The 20976-nt window shown below is 42.5% G+C and overlaps 1 protein-coding gene and 1 long non-coding RNA gene across 13 annotated transcripts in view; one reads left to right on the forward strand and one right to left on the reverse strand.

The window, feature by feature from the left end:
- NPAS3 (neuronal PAS domain protein 3) overlaps window positions 1-20976 on the forward strand; it is a 634645-nt gene that overhangs the window by 504934 nt on the left and 108735 nt on the right. The window lies entirely within an intron of this gene.
- Window positions 5593-10271, reverse strand: LOC310766922. The gene is made up of 2 exons (XR_014550527.1): window positions 10137-10271; window positions 5593-5934 (listed from the first exon to the last, which is right to left on the reverse strand). It is a non-coding gene; the product is annotated as an uncharacterized lncRNA (long non-coding RNA).

Below are 20976 nucleotides of genomic sequence, written 5' to 3' on the forward strand. Positions count from 1 at the left end.
TGTGTTGTATATATTGTATATATTGCAGTAATAAGACTTTATAGTCTTTTAGTGTCCATTAGTGCAGGTCAACCAGTTTTTAAAATGTGTATTTTGTTGACCTTTTCACAGTCTCTGAAATGACAGGTTTTGCCTCAAAAAAATCAAACACCATGACAATCCACTGCAGCACTAAATGTTATATTAGCTGTTTCTAGTGCCTAGGCACTGTACAAATAGGAAGATAGTAAGACAAGGCCTTTGGGTCAATCTATCAAAAAGATTTAAAGCATAGTCTAGACTCCATTGATGTCAATGGGAGTTTTCCAACCTGACTTCAACAGAGTTAGTATTATAGCCAATGCAATACACAGAAATTTGATCATGAAAGGAACTAAACTGATTTTCTGCAAGAGAAAAGTAGTTTCTTTCTTTATCAAATATAAATTGAGGTGGACAGTCCAGGTGCAAATGTGATGCTTGTCTTCTTGGCCAGCCCAGGGGATACTAAAGAGGGATCGCGTTGGGAGGGAATCCTGAACAGGCTATGCTGGGTTAAACAGAACTGTCTGGCACAGACTTGTATGCTTACCAAAGAATTGTCATGTGGATTCTATCTATTCAGGCCTTCATAGCACAGTGTGCCCATGAACAGTTGCAAAGTGGTTAGAGGTTACCACCATCCACATGTATGTGGTCACGGACACAAACTCACACTCCTCTACATACAGTGAAATAAGGATCTTGTACCTTCCCTCCTCTTAAATGCTGTTATCACTGCATGTTGAAGGCTATTTGAATATGCCGTTTCCCCTGCTCCTGTATATTGAGACTCCTTTCTGTAGCCTTCTCTCTTGTCTATAACTCCATTGTCACCTACATCAATAGCATTTCCATTTGATATGACAATTACAGTTTTACACTCTGCCCTTGGACATTGCCTGAGAAAAGCAAAGTTAAATCCAAATATGTTCTTCCACTTGCACAAGTTTTTATATGTGGTTTAGCAAGTGGTGTTCAATTCCCCTGCCCCCTACGGATAAGCCTCCAAGGACGGCTCCCTCAAGCAAAAAGATGTTGGGCTAGCATAGTAATAAATATATTAACGTATAATAATAAGCATCCAGCATCCCTCATTTTGTTTACATCACTGGATACTTCCCATTTCAGCCTCTTGTGCAAGTACAAGAACCACTGTTGAACTGATGATAGTATCATACAAGCCATTATGCAAGTGTTTGTGGAACCACACTAGCAGTGGTTTTTCTTCTACTCTCTGTTCTTTGGATCCAACCCAGGAGTTTTTCAATGAGGGATGATCTGGGTTCCATTCCAAGCACACTGAAGTCAGAGTTCTGAACTAAACAAGCATGTAGTAATAATAATAATAACAACAGCAATTTATTATTTATACCCCACCTATCTCGCTGGGTTTCCCCAGCCACTCTGGATGGCTCCCAACAGAATATTAAAAATACAATAAAACATCAAACATTAAAAATTTCCCTAAACAGTGCTGCCTTCAGATGTCTTCTAAACATCAGGTAGTTGTTTATTTCTTTGACATCTGGTGGGAGGGCGTTCCACAGGGTGGGCACCACTACCAAGAAGACCCTATGGTTCCGTGTAACCTCACTTCTTGCAGTGAGGGAACCGTCAGAAGGCCCTCAGAGCTGGACCTCAGTGTCCAGGCTGAACAATGGGCATGGAGATGCTCCTTCAAGTACCAACACTTTGAATTGTGGTTGTCAGTTGGGTACTGGGATCAGAAGCAGATAATTTCTGAATTTTTAAAAACATAAATAGTAGCTACCAGAATCTGCAGTTTCTTCTTCTTGATGTGTGCTGCTTTTAACATACAGTGGTACCTCGGGTTACAGATGGTTCAGGTTACAGACGCTTCAGGCTACAGACTCCGCTAACCCAGAAATAGTACCTTGGGTTAAGAACTTTGCTTCAGGATGAGAACAGAAATTGTGCGGCAGCAGCGGGAGGCCCCATTAGCTAAAGTGGTACCTCAGGTTAAGAACAGTTTCAGGTTAAGAACGGACCTCCAGAACGAATTAAGTTCTTAACCTGAGGTACCACTGTATTATTCTGATTTCTTTGCATTCTCTCATTCAAAAGCCTTGAAGTGCTTTTTTTTCTCACTGCTTTTACATTGCTAGCATTTAAAAATTTTTCTTGTAGTTTAATTTTTTTCACTTTTTCATTTTTTTTCATATCTTAATGGATTCATACACCTTGATACTTTCTCCATATACAATTATTAGCACTTCATCTGTTAGCAGCCCCAATCTATATGCCCTCCCACCTCCATACAGATGGTCCCAGCTTCAATCCCTGGCATATTTAATTAAAAGTAGCAGGCAGCAGGTGATGAAAAAGATGTCTGCCTAAAACTACTGCTAGTCAGAATAGATAATACTGGACTAGATGGACAAATACTCTGACCCGGCATATGACAGCTTCAGATGTTCCTACTTCCCTTGAAATTTCTACACATTTTTGCAGAGCTGAGACCAAAGCTTTCACTTTGTTAGCTCAGAATATGAACATCAAAAACTTGTAGTTTCTTCCACCCACCCACAATTCCTTCCTTCCGTTCCTTGTTAGATCAATACCAGATGGGCCAGTGGGGAGAGATAATTTGGAGACTGACAGATGAGTAGCCAGAAAGGGAGAGGTTTGGAGATTCACTCGTGGCAGGGAGAAAGGAGGAAGCCATCTTGCACCCCAAGTGATGTCAAGGAGGAGGCAAAATAGGATCCAATTTGTCTCATGTTTGGCCTTTGCGAGTACAAAACTATTTCCCTAATCTAGGGAGGTGTCTATAGGGAGGTGTCTAAAACTTCTTCATAGTAGAGCATAAGACTCTTCATCTCAGGGTTGTGGGTTCAAGTCCCATGTTAGGCAGAAGATTCCTGCATTGCAGGGGGTTGGACTAGATGACCCTTATGGTCCCTTCCAACTCTCCAATCTATGAAGGGGAACCTCCAGATTTCCGTAATGTTTTGCTTTTAGGCTAAATTCAGTGACAACGGTGAAACCCCACAGAGACATTTTGTCTTATTTATTACACACAGTGGCGTAGTGTGGGGGGTGCAGGGGGGGCCGGCCGCACCGGGCGCAACATCTGGGGTTAGGGCAAATCCATGGGTTAGGGGGCGCAAATCCACGGGTTAGGGGGCGCAAATTACTTGCCTTGCCCCGGGTGCTGACAACCCACGCTACGCCACTGATTACACAGGACAAAAAAGCCCTTTTGCTTTCCTTGAAATTCCTCAGATATTTTGCCTAGCACACATACTTTAAAACTGCTTTAGAGTAAAGTTTGGTGGTGTCTAGTTTACATACCTATAAATAATAAGAGAAGAGACCAAGATTGTGGTTAGCTGTGCTGCAAGAGCAGAGTGTCAGGTTGTGTTAGGATTCTATTATTATTATTATTATTATTATTATTATTATTATTATTATGCCGCCTTATACCCAGAGGTCTCAAGGCAGTTCACAGTGAGATTTACAGTGGCACTAGAGAAGATGTTCTATGAAGTACACAGTCCAAAGTGTTTTTTTAGAGTAAGAAGTGGATGAAAAGGGGGATAGCACACCCCATGTTCACTAGAATGGCATTCTAAAGGATATGAAAACAGCCACATCTCATTTGCCCTGGAGCAAATTTCTGCCAACAAATGAGTGAATTAAGGAGGGCAGAGGCTATTTCCTTACCTTCATTGACACATTATTTGTTGTAGTGAAAAACTGCTTTTTGTGCCACAGCTACTAAAACCCTGTCCCATCCTTCTTCACCTGTTTTCCTCTCTCACATCTAAAAAAATCAGTGTTCATTTCTTCCTACTTCACAAGATCAACTTTTTGCTGATAGCACTTATACTGTTTTCATTATCCGCACCCGTTATCTACCACATGCCATTACTAAATTGAGGTAAGTTTTCTGCAGCTGATCTGCAAATGCGAGAATTTGTGCTGGAAATTGTGCTTCTTTACGGAGAGCAAGTTCCATTTTGCTGCATATAGGAAGGAGCAGAAACTTAAGGAGGAGAAAGCTGACAGGCAGTGCTACCAATCTGGACTGGCTATAAGTTAGAAAAGCAGGCAGGTGTGAACTGCCTGAGAGCAAACTGAGGTTGGTGGGGCAGCGCCCTACTTTCCCTCTTAGCCTCTGCTGCTAAGAGCCTTGGTGTCATAAATGTGACATTTTGAACAAGCCCCCACACCCTGTTGAGGCTTTCTACCTGTATATGTCTTTACTGTTATTTATTGAGTTTCTGTACTTGGGAACTTGAGATCTGTTAGACCAAAAGAGGGGTAAGGATAGCAGTCTGTCTTGCCTCCTCAGACTGCTACCAAACTTGCACAGCTAACTAATTCAGATGGTACCTTTGCACTCTATTACTGAGAACTTGATGCTTCATCAGCTGGGAATCCGCTTTGGGATAGAATCACAATTCATGCCAATGAGAAGTCGTACCTTCAGTGTTGCGGGCACTGTGGAACTCCCTCCCACAAGAATTAGATAGGCACCATTCCTGCTTAGTTTCAGATGTTTTGGCAAAAGTGTTTTATTTCAGGAGACCTTTGCACCCTGAATGCTTCTCAGGTGTTTTACATTTTTATTTTTTTAAGCTTTTAAATTCTTGAGGTTATATATTTTGGAAGTTTAAATTGTGTCTCTATTGTGTATTTTATTGTTGTAGGCCACTTTGAGACCTATGTGGTGAAAAGCAAGGTATAATTTTTTGAGTGAATGAATAGATAAAGCATATGGAGTTGAATTCAAAGGTTGCATGAGTGGAAGGCCACTTCCACAACTGATCATTACCCAATGCCGGCGCTTCCATGAGGCGAGGCGAAACAATTTACCTCAGGCAGCAGATCTGATCCCTGCCTCACCCCCTGTTGCACTTTTGCCAGTCCCATTGTGCAACTGCCAGCCCTGCCACAGCTTCACCCATGCCACCACTGCCACAGTCGCTATTAATGCTGGTCTCTCGACACTGTGTTGTGGCAGTAGCACGGGTGCAGCTGTGGGCAAGGGCACAATTGTGGTGGCAGACGTGATGGTGGGTGCAGGGTGGGCGGCCTACACCAGCAAAATGTCCTGGCCGACCCTATCATTGCCTCACTAGTTCTTTGCCCTCTGACACTGCACAAAGCTCCAAAGCCTTCATGGAGGACCTTCTGAATAGCATGGGCAGTTTCAAAGAGGGTTGCAGCAGGGAGTGAGAATAGATCAGAACTGGATGGAGGAACCTTATGTGACAAGGGGCGTAACTAACTGCTGCGGCACCCAGAGTGGCGGGGGCAGGGCAAGCCACCCACGGGGGCGGGGGGCGATCTGCACCACCACGGAGTTCACCTGGCAGAGACAAGACCCACGCTGCAGTTTCAGGCAGCACAGGGCCCCGAGCCACCGCGTCACTTCCAGGAGAGATGCGTGGCTCAGGTGCGCTGAAGGCCAGGCCCCAAGGTAAGTGCCGCCCCCTGCGATGTGCCATTTTGTCACCCCCACAGGGATGACACCCGGGGCGAATCGCATCCCCTGCACCCCCCTTCCTACGCCCCTGCTTTAAACTAATCCCAACCTTTGGATCCAGTTCATTGCTTTATTTTGTATTGTTTTCTTCTTTCTCTAAAGCTTTGATTTTGGAAAGAGCACCAGGATGCAAGGCTGTGTATGTAAATACTTAATAAATATCCACTTGATGCAGTTCTTCTGTCTTGCTTTAAAGAGCACTGCTTTCAGCTCTCAATTGACTAGATCATTTTAGCAGTGAGGCTGACTAACAATGAAGGCGGTGCATTTTTTCCCCGAGCCTTAGAGATACATTTCAAACATTTGTTCTTTCTTTTCTGTAACTTGTCTGAGATGGAAATTCATCTGTGAACCCTTGTTTTTCCTTCACGTTTTCACAGAACCACATTTGCATGCCCCTGGAAAAAGAATCAATATTATGAATAAGTCTTCCAGAAAGCCCTTAATTATGTGTCTGTGTATCAGCTTGTAATATTTTGTGTTTCTTCAGATTCGTCTCCTTTTTAGCTGACACAAGTGGACTTTGAAAAGAGGAGTAAAATCAGCAATGCAACATGGAAATGCATGCAAAGTTGTTAAATGTGATAGCAAAATAAGAGAAGCTTCAGTCAGTATGATCAGAGTTGTTAAAAAAAGAGAGAGAAAGCCAGCAAACTGTCTATCATGTGATGAAGTTTGACAGTAGGGATTATAGCTTTGATGGACCAGAACAGCTAATAGAAGAAGCTGACATTTTTGAAACCCTGCTAATTAAGGGTTCCTTCCTTAATATTAAAATAAAGTCTTTGTCTGGGTTTTATGGTTGGAGAATCAGGTGTTTTCATTAATATATGCCAGTCAGTCTTAATAAGCTTGGAGGGCAGAGGAAGTTATTATTGAGTGACCTTCTACAAAATAAGCATGTTGCTAAGGGCTCTAACCCTGCCCTGTTCAGACTGATGAATCTCATTTCCAATGCAAAAGCTTCACAAGAAATCCAAGCATTCTCTGTGCAATCACAGAAAATAATCCTTGTGTCTCTTGTAATGTCCAGAATTGCCACTTACTATACTTCTACTGTACAATGAATATTACAATACATATTATTTTCCCAGCACAATTGTCTACGTTTCTGAATTGCCAAGAGTAGAAAAAAAAAACTTATTGTCAAGATACCTGTATTGAAAAGTCAGCTCATTTTAATACTTCTCAAATAGTCATCTACTCTGTTCATGAATTATAATGCACAGAATACATCCAACAATGCTAGCTTTATAAAAAGAGATATGTCTATATTATTACATATTCATTTTCAAATAGATTTTGAACAGATTTTAAACCATGCATTGAAATTCATTGAAATGATAAATTCACAGTTGGATTTTGATTTGCTTTTAATCCAATTTTAGGCATAATGCATTTTCACCTTTTTTGTACTAGTTTTGCTTTTTTATTGCCTTGTGAAGCAAATGAAAATTATGGTAGTTTTTTTTTGGGGGGGGGGGAGTTATAATATCTGCAGATGAAAGCTAGAAAACGAGCTGGTCAAACATATGAAATCAGTCAAGCATCAACACTATTTGTGAACATCCTTATATTCATTCTCTGAGTGCTGGATCATTGCCAGCAAAAAAGAACCCCATTCAGATATTTCCTGTATACAGAGATTTCCTGAAAGCATATCCTGCTTGCATGGTTTAAATTTTATTTGCCTTTTACTGAATCAGATATGTTCTCTTCGAGGTATCCCATGCAGAATAAATGCATCAGGTAAAAGATGGGAGTCTACAGAACATATCAAGCTTAATGGGTTGTGAGCGCACAGGCTTAGCTGAAATGTTGGAACTGGGCAGCATTGGTATGTCATTCCATGTATTTACACAGCAACAGCAGCAGAATAACTTGCATCATAATTCAAGACCTCCTTAAATGCAGCTACATGTGTTTAAACTGTCATATCTACTGTTAAACATTACTTGCTGTTCCTTGGGAAAGCATGCGTGGTCAGACAATATCCATTAATTTTTCAGTTAAAAAACCCCTTGTGGTGCCTTAAAGCAGGGAGGTAGAACCTGTGGCCCTCCCAGCATTGTTGGACTTCAGCTCCCATCAGCCCTGGCCAGCATGTCCAATGATCAGGGATGATGGGAACTGAAGTCTAGTAACATGGGGAAGGCCATAGGTCCCCCAACCCTGCCTTAAAGGCTAAGGGTGATAGTGAATGAAGTCGTTCTCAGAGGAGACACATCAAAATCAATGGATGTAATTCAGTAAAATAATAGATTTCCATGAGATTACGCTGGTTAACATTGGATACTGCCTAGCAAATTTATTACAGTGTAAGCTTTCATGGAGTATAGGCTACACCATCAGATGCATGAGGTGTTTTCCAGAGTTGAGAGAATAGGAGAACTGTAAACCGTGAAGTCAGAAGGAAGTTAAAGGCAGAAAAGTACAGGCTGTAATAACTGCATTGTGACCCACTGATGTTATGGTTGACATTAGATTCCAACATAGTGTTGTCAGAGGAGTCATGGGGACAGACCTGGCATCTGCCACATTTCTGTTGGCACATATTGGCCTGCTACCCATGGTCTGCGAGAGACAAGTGTCTAGGTTGGACTGTAGATCAATGGTGAAATGTTTGAGTAGTTTCAGCTGGGAATTAGACGACAACAAGTGGCGGTCTTGTTTTCTCTTCTAGGTCTGTCCTACATAAGATTATTCCTAAATCCCAATCTGAGTTTGTAGTTCCGTTCTGCTTTGTTTTTCATTTAGTAGGCTGGGATTTGAGAACAACTTGATGTATATTCTTTAGTTGTGAGCTGTGAATCTTAAACTTGCTGGTTAAATATGAATATATGAGGCTGTTTGTAGGATTTAGCACTGTATAGTGGAAGTTAGAAACATGCAAAAATGTATAGTGGTCAGTGGGTTCCAATATATCCATTATGTAGATGCACCACTGTTTCCACAAAGTGAATACTAGTAATATTATTCATAATGTTAAGGTTTTTTTAATTGTTCACTTTCCATTGTAATATTTGATAACTGCCAGTGATGCCCTTTTATATTCTACATAGGACAAATCAGGTCAGTTTCTGTACATCAGAAATGGCAGTACTGTGTATAAAACCAGTGGGGGAGCACTTCAGTCTCCTACAGCCCTCTGTAACTTGCCTTAAAATGGCCAATGCCACAAAGGGAGACTGCTACATGAAAATGCTGAATTATGATTCATCAAGAGGTTCAGTCTATCACTTGTGGGCTGAATCAGGACAAATGTTTTTTTTTATCACACTGCATATGTTTATTGGCTAACTTACGCCAGGATGTCTGTGTTAGCAAAACCTGCTTTTTGTCAATGCTCACTATTAATCATGTGATTTTCATAAACTATGCTTTTCCATATCTCATTTTCTGATGACCTCACTCTTTACAATTTCCCCCAAACTATGTGCACACACACACTCTCACATACTTGCAACTCAACACTACATGCATCGGATACATTGGACTGAATTACACATAAATTTAAGGCATTATATATTTTGGGTCCCAGCTTTTGTTGCAAGCCTTTGTAAATATTCAGTGTCGCCCACATACCACCTGGATAGTGGTATTATTGGGTTTTAGGGAGAGGATTATTACATCCTGGCAGAGTTCTTCCATACCCAAGCACTGTTCCCACATGGAGAAACACTCAGTCATACAATCCCATGTGTACCTTTTGAAATAGGCATAGTCCAGGAGTGTTATTCTGAAGTTATGAACTGTTTCTCAAATCCATGGATAAAGTGTGAATATTATTTTTATCATCGACAACAACAACTTGTAAAGAATAGCATTACTGGACGATATACCTATAAGCTAATATCCCTGTGCACTAGAGATAGAGCAAAAAGGGCAGTGACCCTATGTGTGCTTCTGACTGGTGCTCCATCTCTCCTTTTACCCTCCATAGCATTTAGTTATATAAAATATGTTTCCAGATCAAACCCTCTTAGAGCAGCTTGCAAAACACTATCGAAATTAATAAAATGCCAATGAGCTAGCACTTATAAAACATTAAACCCTATTACATTAAGTTTATTGTCGTAAGCATATAATAAAGTATTTTAATAAAGTATTTCTCTCCCCCCAGCCCTGCCAAATAGCATTGAAATGTTCATTAATTAACATTTCAAACTCTGTCAGATCACAATATAAGTTGACATTCCTTATTGTGATTGTTCCAAAAAGACTCCTTATTGAAAGGTATGAATAAAACTCTGAGAGTAATAGCAGTACAACTTACAGCAACCTATTTAGTTGTGGTATTAAGGCTTCAAGCTTTGACCACTCACAAGGCAGGATAGCCCCAATGTAGTTAGTAGGTATCTACTGAGCAAATATGCGCAAGATTGTGCTGTTGTTATGTATACCAGTACTGATCCATGTGTTGAATACTCTTAGACTTCAACAAAGGAGGAAATACCAGGTGCTAGTTACATACTGTAGTTATCCCAAGTTACCAATCCTGTTCTAACAACAAAATTATTGCTAGAGTGCCCCCTCCCTTCCCCTGCACAACTATTAAAAGTAATGCTTAATGTATATATTTCTGGAAATAAACAGATACCTATGGGACCTCAAAAGGAAACATCACAAGTCATCTCTGATGTCATTAATCTATGCTTCAGTGCTCTAGCATCCAGCCAGCTAGACAGAAGTACTGTAGGATATTCCAGATACCACTATACAGCTCTTGTTTGCAGCAAGCTCTGAGTAAATCTCTACATTGCTCGGGTTCTGAATGGAACCCCATCCTCATGGTGACACAATTAGGTTGTATGTAGAACTGCAACTGCCTTCCAAATGCCCAGCTGCCCGCTGCTATTCTCAGCTCTCTCATCATTCACACAAAGTCATTTTTAAAGAAAAAGGGGGGAAATGAAAAACAGGGTGTAAAAAATAAAAGCAAAAAAGTCTGTTTCTTCAAATAGGTTTGTGTTTGCTAGTCTGTGTGGCATCGCAACATAAGCCAGCACATATTTCCTTTTCCAAATGTCCATTTTGAATGCAAGGCGAGAGTTACGACAAGTGTGTTCGCACTGCTGAAAGTGGGCTGCAGTGAGTTGCCAGCAAAGGGGGTGATGATTTATAATTGGGATAACTGTGATACAAAATCAAGTGATGTCTGCTCAGCTTGACAAATTCAAATCCCAGATCTGAAGTCAATTAATCTGAGTTTGATGCTTAATAATTTAATTTAAAACTGTGATTACAGCAATCGTATATGAGCTGTGAGCACTACACAGGCACATCAGATCATTTGTCAGCGTTTCATATGTCATCACATCTATCCTATTTCCAAACAACTTCTCGTGTGGATGCATTTTAATGCTTTGGTTCCTGGGTGGTTTGAAAGCTCAGCTACCTGGGCCAAAATGGGAGAATAAGGTTATCAGTGGCTGCTGAATAACTGAATACCAGCTGCTGGAGATCTCAAGTGGGAAGAGTATGGTGCATTCAAGTCCTACTTGAGGGCTTCCCGTAGGCATCTTGGCCAGCGGAACTGTGCTGCTCTCCTGACTTCCCAACACTGTGTGTAACTACTGGTTACCAAGTGGTTACCAACAGGGAGAGGTTAGTACAGCAGGGAGCCTGGCCTGGAATGGGCACAGCATTGAGAGACTGGCTTCTCTGCTGTGCTGCACAAGCTCCCTGCTTCCTTTCGTTCTCCCCCTCTCAGTAACTGGCAGTGGCATGCAATGTTGGGAAGTCAGGAGGGCAATGCAGCGCCACTGGCTGCTACTGGCTATATCTGCCTTGATCTATAAGGTGCTATGGCAACCAAACTCCAGTGCCATACTCCATGCACCGCTGAGCAGCTGAGTCAAAGAGAGTGCTGCGGGTACACCAAGCAAGCCATCTATCACCTTTGGGTGCCACCGAAATAGTTGGCTGGAACACAAGATTGTAAACACAGTACACCTGTGTCAGCAGTTTGTCAAATAAGAGAAGCAACTGATTACTGCTCAAATTGCAGGGGGCCCAGCATACCATAGTCTCAAACTGCCCCGAAAATGCCGGGACTGTCACCAAAACCCTTTGCAACTACAGCTTCTCACTTTGTCACTCAGAGTCCCGAATTCCCAAGAGGTCTTCCCTTCAGTACAGCGTTTCAACGTGTTACTGAAAGTTCATATCTGTGCATCCCTCTACAACATTTCTTAGATTTATGCCTCTGGCACTTCCTGTTTTTATGAAAACAAGATCCAGGTCACCTGAATGTCCCTAAGAAAGTCTTTTGCCATTTCCCTGCTCCTCAATTGGCCGGTCTCCCATAAAGCAAAGTGGGTGGGGCCTGTCCATGAGGCCATTACGGTTGCTTGGCTCCAGCTTGCTTCGTTCTGGTTCTGAGTTTGTGTCCCTGCCCTGAAGGATGGCCAAAGCCCTGGGACTGCTGGGTTCCAAGGTTGTGATCCTGTGGGAGAAAGTAGCTGTGCTGAAGGTGGAGCTGGTCTTCTGCCAGAGCCACCTGGAACAGAAGAAGCTGCACCTCAAAGCCCAGGCCAGCATCTGAGGAAAGTTGAGAGGGTAGGGTGTACTAGCCCTTTGTGCTGATATTCTTAACACCTGTTAATAATAATAATAATAATAATAATAATAATAATAATAATAATTTATTATTTGTTCCCCAGCCACTCTGGGCGGCTTCCATAGAAACCCAAAATACACTAAAATCATACATTAAAAGCTTCCCTGAGCAGGGCTGCCTTAAGATGTCTTCTGAATGTCAGGTAGTTGGTTTTCGCTTTGACATCTGATGGGAGGGCGTTCCACAGGGCGGGCGCCACTACCGAGAAGGCCCTCTGCCTGGTTCCCTGTAGCTTTGCTTCTCGCAATGAGGGAACCGCCAGAAGGCCCTCGGCGCTGGATCTCAGCGTCCGGGCAGAACGATGCGGGTGGAGATGCTCCTTCAGGTATACTGGGCCGAGGCCGTTTAGGGCTTTAAAGGTCAACACCATCACTTTGAATTGTGCTCAGAAACGTACTGGGAGCCAATGTAGGTCTTTCAAGACCGGTGTTATGTGGTCTCGGTGGCCACCCCCAGTCACCAGTCTAACTGCCGCATTCTGGATTAGTTGTAGTTTCCGGGTCACCTTCAAAGGTAGCCCCACGTAGAGCGCATTGCAGTAGTCCAAGCGGGAGATAACCAGAGCATGCACCACTCTGGCGAGACAGTCCGCGGGCAGGTAGGGTCTCAGCCTGCGTACCAGGTGGAGTTGGTAGACAGCTGCCCTGGATACAGAATTGACCTGCGCCTCCATGGACAGCTGTGAGCCCAAAATAACTAACAGGCTGCGCACCTGGTCCTTCAGGGGCACAGTTACCCCATTCAGGTTTAATGACCGCCTCTTTCAGCGGATCTGGGAATGTTCCCTCACAGAGGGAAGCATTCACCACCCCGCAGAGCCCATCGCCCAGCCCTTCCCGGCTTGCTTTTATTAGCCAGGATGGGCAAGGATCAAGGAGACAGGTGGTTGGTTTCACGCGTCCAAGCAGCCTGTCCACATCCTCGGAGGTAACGGATTGAAACTGATTCCATGCAACTTGACCAGACAGAGCTCTAGCACTCTCCCGCCCCAGCCCTGCTCCCACGGTGGTGTCTAGCTCCTTCCGAATATGAGTGATTTTATCTGCAAAAAACTTTGCAAAATCGTTGCAGGAGATCTTGGGGTCTTTACAAGGCCCCGGTGGTAAAGGTGGTTCCGTTAAATTGCGGACCACCTGGAAGAGTCTCCTGCTACTATTTTCTGCAGATGCAATAGAGGCGGTGAAGAAAGTCTTCTTCGCTGTCGCTATCGCCACTTGGTAGGCTCGACGTTGAGCTCTAACCTGTGTCCGGTCAGATTCGGAATGAGTTTTCTGCCACCAACGCTCTAGCCGTCTCAGCGATTGTTTCATCGCCCTCAGCTCCGAAGAAAACCACGGGGCTGTCCGGGCTCCATGCAATCGGAGAGGGCGCTTCGGAGCCAGACAGTCGATAGCCCTGGTTAACTCCGCATTCCAGCGGGCCACCAGGGAATCAGCTGAAAGGCCATCAACATGGGATAAAGCATCCCCTACCACTCTCTGGAAACCATTTGGATCCATTAAGTGGCGGGGGCGGACCATCCGAATTGGTCCCACCTCCCTGCAGAGGGGAAGGGTCGCGGAGAAGTCCAGTTGCACCAGGAAGTGATCTGACCATGGCACTTCTTTTGTTTCACTTTTACTTAGTGTCAGATCAAGATTAAGGCATGGTTTGGCCAAAATTGGGATGAGTCAGGGATAGCACTTGTGTATTTCATTAAGAGACTCCACTTTCCTCCCCAGCCGCACAATTGAAACGGAACAATGATATGGCACTGCCGGTCTCAGCCTTTAGAACCTACCTCTGCTTTTCATTCTGAGCAACTTGACTCTTTGAAAACAGCTAGGGTAGTCACGTGTGTATCACCAAAAAAGAGAGCAAGTGTATGTGTAGATGCATCTTTAGAAACCAGAAAGATAATTCCAATACACATACAACACATCTCACCGCAGTGGAGAGTGTAGCCAGTTGTCAAGGGGCTAAGTGTTGATGAGTAACTTCAAAGCTTCTGTTCCCCCTTTTATGGTTCTTTAAGCTACACTTGGACTGGCCAGCCCTTCAAAGAGAGGACACCTTAAAACAGAGAGCACTGTCCTCTCTAAATTAGGACACATGGTCACCTTAAATCAACACTGTCCTCCTGTCCGTCCTCTATTTCACCCTTCCATCCCTACATGCAACTTACTTAGATGTGACTCGCTGCTCAAGTTCCTTTTCTGTTTCGCTTTGGCAGCCTCCATCTGCGATCTCTGCGCTTCCTTCTCCAGCAGCCCTAATCCTGCTGTGATTTAGAAATTTCCCTTTCACTCAGATTTGACACAAGGGCTTCATATCCGCAGAGCATCGCAGTTCTGTATTAACAATCAATATTCAGTATGCAGTGACTAAGAAGTTAAAAAGATGGTATTAAGATATTTATAATTCCAGGAAAGTGTATATATCTGTTAAGAGATGCTGGAATAATACTCTAATATCTGCCACATAATGTTCTCTACTGACCATCTTGGCTGTGAGTCCTGAAAGAACTGCTCCCTGCTTTGAGAGCCTTTTTTCCAGCTCGCCTGGGAGGCCAGGGCGCTGACTGACTCCAACTACAAAAGCTGAGGGAGCTGGACAGATTGTTGGGCTGGAGTTTTGTTGGGGAGTGGGTGAAGGAAGTTGTTGCTGTTATTGGTAGTAATCTTTTGCATCTTTATTTTAGCACTTACTATGATTTATGGGGAAACTTTAATTTGGTTGTGTATTTTTGTTTTATTTATTGTTCATGACTACTTTTGTTATGTTTGTAATTATGCAATATTTTAAATTCTGTAAACTGCCTTCAGCATGAATTTAACTATGGAAAGGCAACATACAAATAAAAGGATGAGGTGAGATATTTTTGTGGTTAGGCAACATGAGGTATGCAGCACAGGAACTGATTACCCGTGCATTTTTTCATAGCTATATTTTTATGGATTAAGAAGTATTTTTCCCCCTAATTGTTCCCCTCTCATTAAAGGTAAAGGTAAAGGGACCCCTGACCATTAGGTCCAGTCGTGACCGACTCAGGGGTTGCGGCACTCATCTCGCTTTATTGGCCGAGGGAGCCGGCGTACAGATTCCGGGTCATGTGACCAGCATGACTAAGCCGCTTCTGGCGAACCAGAGCAGCGCACAGAAACGCCGTTTACCTTCCTTTGCACTTTGCACTTTGACGTGCTTTCGAACTGCTAGGTTGGCAGGAGCAGGGACCGAGCAACAGGAGCTCACCCCGTCACGGGGATTCAAACCACCAACCTTTTGATCGGCAAGCCCTAGGCTCTGTGGTTTAACCCACAGTGCCACACGCGTCCCTTCCCCTCTCATTACAAAGAGCCTAATTTAATCTTAATCTAAAGTAGACTTTAGATGCATCTTTAAATTTGAGAGTTAAATAGGGAGAGTGGAAGAGACATCAGCTTTATTGGCTGGCCATTTCATACAGAAGTATGTTGTACCAATTAATATTGGGCTTTGTTTTATGCCTCCCAGTTTCCAGAACTCAGTGACTCCAGATGTAGCAAAAGTATTTCCCATGTTGCTATTGTTAAATCTGCATTGATAATATTTCTGTGTAGTCATTAATAGCAGCCTAGTTTATGGATGGTTATGATTTTTAATCTGTTTATTTATGATCCGTTTAACTGCCCTGAGATCTGCGGGTGAAGCGTGGTATACAAATTTAATAGATAATAACAACAACAATCTGCAATCAGCTTGTGGGTGATATTAGTGTTGTTTTATTCTACTACTGCAGGTGCATAATTCGGCTTAACTTTCTTTTACAGCTTTACACAGCCCTTCTAGTGTCACACATGTATGCAGTCATTTATTCCCCGTCAAAAATTTCAAAGCTTCCATTTTTCTCCTCACAGCAAGAGCTAGTTCAGCATTCAGTAACACTCAGTTTTTATATGAAAGTGATCCAAACTTAACTTTTCCTCACTTCTTGCTTAGCCTCCCTCCTGGTTTGGAAGTTTTGTACATGGGATATAATTTTAAATACTTTCATCCACATGACTTATAAATTATCTGATGCATTCCTGTGGAAGGGCTGTGCCATATTGTAATCCCTCTTTTCTTCACAGCACTTTCTAAAATGCCACAGCAATTTGAGAATCCACCACAGTGCTCCTCAGCAAATGTTTATCAGACCCCAACGATTGTCATATATTTTTGCACAAGAATTGGGACCTTAGAGCTGCACCAGTGTCCAATATTGGCACAGTCAACACAGTGATATTTTTGATTGCATCCCCATAGCAAATCTTTCAGCGAAACAGGCCAGGAGAGATCAAGGCAACTGGCTTAGAGAAGTAAAGGACCACCACCATCAACAGCAACAAAAACAAATGCTATACAGAAGCTCATTTCACCCCCCCCCCTTATTGCCTTGTTCTTCTCTTATCTCACTTGCTTACATACTACAGCAGGCTTCCTCAACCTCGGTCCACCAGATGTTTTTGGCCTACAACTCCCATGATCCCTAGCTAGCAGAACCAGTGGTCAGGAATGATGGGAATTGTAGTCTCAAAACATCTGAAGGGCCGAGGTTGAGGAAGCCTGTACTACAGTCTGATTCTCTTTGCTCAGGTGTAGAGAATTACACCCACCCTACAAAACTAATTAAAGGAAAGGGCAATTTAAGGCAAAACCACATCCCACTTGTTTGGATGAATATAAGAAGCATATCAATTTTGTATAAATAAATAAATAAAATTAGTTTTGTTGACTGTTGTTTCATGAGATCCCTAATATGGCACTGTACTCCTTATCTCATTTTGCTTTTAGCTTAGCAATTAGCTTTCCTACTGGTTAAACTGGTTAAAATTCAGAAGAAAGCATGGTGGATAAAAAAACTGATTAAAATTCAGAAGGAAGCATGATGGATAAAAAGCACGTTGTTCATCTCAATCAAGCCAATTGAAAAAGTAAAAATGGCCTTCAGTGTGAGTAAATTTGGGGTTGTGCTTGAAACCCAAAGTTTTTATTTTAAGCATATTTCAACTGCAAATATTCTTATAAAATGAACAATTTTGCAAGCAGTTCCATTTAGGTTCGTCTACATGCTTAAAAAAAAAAGTTCACATATAAAGTACTGGAGTCTGTTTAATTTTACTGCTAAATCATGGCTTATGGCTTCATATTATATTACTCTTCCATCAACAACTACATTTCATTCATCTGGTATTGTTTCAGAGCCTAAATCAGGATTCACAAACGATCGGTTCATTCATACCCCTTGGGAGGGAGGGATTACATGTAAATAATCCTGTTAATGGTAAGCATTGCCTCTAAGCATTTCACACTGCAATAATTTGGTAAACTGAATTTGAGTAATTAAGAAATGAAATGAAACTAATAAAATGCTTATTTTAATATTTCTTGATCATTATTATTTGTTTGGGAATTAGTGAATATTAAAAAGTCACTCTGGCTTTGTGCGGAAACGCAGTTCAGCACTTCACTAAATTATCTGACAGTGTCTCGCTATTGTGTTTCAGTCAAAAATCTTTCCATAAAATATTGCAACAGTCAATTTGGTGTGTGCTTGCTCTGGGTTATTAACTCTGTCAACTGTGAAGCCCACTTGCCCGCATGGCCTTAGTGCACAGTTGTATTTATATTACATTTGCATAGTGATTGGCAACAAATCAAAACAATACCCACTGTGCCCATTCAGACTTCAAACTGCTGCTTCTATATCACCATAAATGGTTTTAAACTACATGTTTCCACCACCCTCCTTTTATATATTTATTAAAACATTTATATCCCACCATTTTATCGAGGGCGTGAAGTTGGTTTATAATACAATTTTTAGTAACATTCACAATATCTTACAGCCCAATGGAAAATGTAAAACAACCAAAAGAAAATTTTCGGGAACAACAACAACAACAAAACATCAGGCCAACAGAGACAAGTGTACAGAGCCAGGGGTCAGCAACCTTTTCCAGCCGTGGGCCAGTCCACCATCCCTCAGACCATATAGTGGGCCGGACTTTAATTTTTTTTGGGGGGGGGAATATATGAACGAATTCCTATGCCCCACAAATCACCAAGAGATGCATTTTAAATAAAAGCACACATTCTACTCATGTAAAAACACGCTGATTCCTGGACCGTCTGCAGGCCAGATTGAGAAGTTGGGCCTTTGGTTGCCTACCCATGCTGCATCCCTGCCCAAATTTTACATTGTGGGGGACAGACAGGGACAGACAACAAACAGGGCCTCACTTTTTGTGTGCCAGGTGGACTCATGGAAAGAGGCAACCCTACTAGGTATCTTGACTCCAAGTTTAGAGGTTAAGGCCTTTAAACTGAGCATGGGAGCCAATTGGTAGCCAGTGTTGCTGAAGAATTAATGGGATGATATAATCAAGATGTCTTGTGCCACATCAACCCAGGTGGCATAGCTCAGTCAATAGAGCACGAGACTCTTAATCTCAGGGTTGTGGGTTTGATCCCCATGTTGGGCAAAAATTTCCTGCATTGCAGGGGGTTGGGCTAGAAGATGACCTCCCCAACTCTATGATTCTGCAAAAACAGTGCTTTATGAACTAATTGAAATTGCCAAGCACTTCAGAGGTAGAGCCCCAGATGTTTTGCAGTAGTCCACATGCGTTGCAGCATATTTGAAGCAACAAGAGCAGAGTCGGGATGATTTCTCCTGGAAGAGATGCAAGTGGCACATGAGGTGAGGCTGCAGAAAAATGCTGTAAACTAGATATATGGGAGTCATATATCCACAGCCCAACATCCACCCCTTTCCTCACCTCAGTGCTTCAGTAAACACCCCATCCAGTACAGTGGTACCTTGGTTCTCGAACTTAATCCGTTCGACTCCCGAAACGGTTCGAAAAACAAGGTGCAGCTTCCGATTGGCTGCAGGAGCTTCCTGCGCTCAAGTGGAAGCCGCATCGGACATTTGGCTTCCGAAAAACATTCGCAAACCGGAACACTTCTCAGTTTGCAGCATTTGGGAGCCGATTTGTTCAACAACTAAACTGTTTGAGAACCAAGGTACCACTGACAGAAAAAGGTTGGCTTCTATCTGGATTAATGTATTATTATTATTATTTCAAACTATATCCCACCCTTCTAAAGGAACCTAGGGTGCCATATGTATCTGCATATATATGGGATGGGGAGCAGCTTTGAAAATGAAAATCCTGAAGTTTCAGTTAGTGCAGAATGCAGCAGGCTGTGGGCTAGTCACTGCCAGGGTCTAGCCAACTTCAAAGGCTTATTATGAGGATAAAATGGGGTAACCCATACATGTCACTGTGAGCTCAATGAAGGAATAGTGATATACAACACAGCATTAAAGTACCACAATCGTCTATATCTAGTTGTATTTTTTATTGGTTCCTTTTATTTTCATAAATTTCATTTAAAAAAGAAAAGAAAAAGTATGTTTAAATGTTTAAATAAGCATAAATAATATAAGCTTCCCAATGTGCATCTCATTGATTGCTATCAGAGAGAAAATACTATTTTAAAGTACATTCATTCAAACCGCATTTCCATCAAATAATTATGGGCACTGCTACCACTCACAGAACAACAATTTCCAGCAACTCTTAAAAAAACTACCATGCCCAGAATTCTTTGAGGAGAAAAATGTACCTGAAATGTGCTTTAAAAATATATAGTGTATGCAGCCACAGAGCTTTTTGTTGTTGGCACCTGTCTGTCTTGAGAGACAATGGAGTGCACCTCCAGAGGTGAAGTCAAATACTCTGTTAGAAGCATTGAAGTGGCCTCCCTGGGGCGCAAGTGAGTAGGGAGGTCCTGGGCTGCCCAGACGACAAGACCCTAAACGCTCCATACACCCCGCCACAGAGCTAGTGGAAGAGAAACAGTTATTTGTTGTTGGCAGGGTACTCTCAGAGTCCTGGTCTGTGAATGCAGAAGATTGAGAAGAAGTGGTAGAGCAGACAGGACCACTTTAGAATTCCAGAGTGTGTGTCACCTTAACAGTCACCCAAATTTGAGGGATGAAGGAGAAGAAACAGCACTAGGGAGGAAGTTTCTGGTTCAGCTGTCTTTCTGGTTTCAACTTACATGATGAGCATCCAGAAAATATGAACCACAGCTGCACTCTGAAGTGGCACAATCTATTTTATCTTCTCAGGACTTCAAGACCTCATTTCTGCCGTATGGCACTCTTCCAAATTTGCTGTTGTATTTCATCCTGGATTTCCCCCTAATTATTAGGGTTTAGTAACTGATGGGATGAGTGCTTAATTTGCTTCTGAATAGATGCTACTAACACAAATTTAAAGGATGAAAGCTACCACTAAGTCCTCTTAAGGCCAAAGCTCAGCAGCAGAGGTTCAATCCGTAGCCTCCCTCTTTAGAAGAATTGGGCAACAGGCAATCGGAAAGACTTGTTTCTGAGAGCCACTACAAATATAGTACTATTGGATTAGATGGGCAACAGCTGAGCTGATAAACAGTTGCTTGCTATGTTGCCTTCTGGTCCTGCTTGCTGGCTTTGGCCACTATGAGAACAGGATGCTGGATTAGATGGGACCTTGGTCTGATGCAGCAGGAGTCTTCATATATTGTGGTGGTGGCACTGACACGGATTTGAGGAATAGTGTCTGCTTTTGAAGTGAGAAGAGTGGCATGATGCCTCTGTTCTTAATGACATTTTCAGGTCCAGCATCATTAGCTGCTATTAAATTCAGTACAGTCGTACCTTGGATCCCGAACACCTTGCGAGTCAAACATTTTGGCTCCCAAACACCGCAAACCCAGAAGTGAGTGTTCCGGTTTGCGGATGTTCTTTGGAACCCAAACATCTGAC

The sequence above is a fragment of the Podarcis filfolensis genome (genome assembly GCF_964270895.1).
Source record: "Podarcis filfolensis genome assembly, chromosome: 1".
NCBI classification, from domain to species: Eukaryota; Metazoa; Chordata; class Lepidosauria; order Squamata; family Lacertidae; genus Podarcis; species Podarcis filfolensis.